The sequence below is a fragment of the Vicugna pacos genome, chromosome 13, assembly GCF_048564905.1.
Source record: "Vicugna pacos chromosome 13, VicPac4, whole genome shotgun sequence".
NCBI lineage: Eukaryota > Metazoa > Chordata > Mammalia > Artiodactyla > Camelidae > Vicugna > Vicugna pacos.
The window spans coordinates 32711068-32712214 of record NC_132999.1 but is presented as its reverse complement, the minus strand read 5'-3'; positions in this window follow the sequence as shown (position 1 = coordinate 32712214).

Sequence of the window (1147 nt, the reverse complement as noted above, 5' to 3'; positions counted from 1 at the left end):
TCTTAGGCTGACTCAGGTATAGCCACTCCAGTAGGCTGGAGGTGGCTGGCCAGGGATGGTGACACGAACCATTCCTCCGAGAAACTGTCTCAGGGACAGGATCAGACAGGCTGGAGATCCTAAAAAGAATTAAGGGAGGGGGGTGCTACTAAGCACCTATTATACTGTTCTTACCCGTGGGACCTCAACCAAAATTGGGACAGAAAATGTCCTGTTTTAACATTTCGTTGCACATACATTATCTCACTTAATAATCCCAACTCTTTAAGAGGTACGTATTATTACTTCATTTTACAGATGCAAAATCTTAGGCTTAGGGGGTTAAATAATTCTCCCATCACAGTGTAGCTAGCGAGCAGCAGAACCAGGACTCAAATTCTGACTCTGGGTCATGGCTCTGCTCACTGCTTTACTGGTGCCGGAACCCCCCGGGGACTCAGGTACCAGCCATGCCTCCTGAGTTCGCTGTCCTTCGCAGTTTACAAAACATTTCCACATCCACTATTTCATCCCATCCTCCCAGCTACCTATGAGATAGTTATTATCTCCATTTTATTGAAGAGAAAGAGGGGACGGAGAAATGTGAAACGTTTTGCCCCTGTCACCGTGCTGGTGAATGGAGGCGCCTGGATAAGCCTGGGCTTGCCTGACCCGAAGTCCTGTGTGTTCCTCATCACCTCCCACACCGCTTCCGAGCCAAGCTACTAGTCACGTGTGTGCACACGTGTGTGTGTGTGTGTGTGTGCGCCAGTCACACCTGTGCATGAGCTGTGGCCCAACGCTGAGACCTACTTCCAAGCTCCAGACAATGCCCAAGTTTCCAGCCTTGAGAAACCTGTTTGCCCCACCCTTCCTCCTGCCTTTTTGCCCCCAGGTAGGTGGGGAGTCAACGGCTGCTACAGCCACAGCAGCTAACTCTGAGCTGCGGGCTTCACATCTGACTCTGCGGAGCTGGAGAAGTCTGAGCCCAGAACAAGCTCTCCTTTCCCCAGCACATCATCAGGGAGCAGGGAGGGGCTTTGCCCCTCTGAACCCTGGACCCGGACCCTGTGGGCTGGAGTGGGATTTCAGGGCATCCCCCCCACCTCCCCCGGGGGGAGGAGCCAGGGCTCTTCACATCCTTGGCTTGAGCTATCAGAGGCTCTGC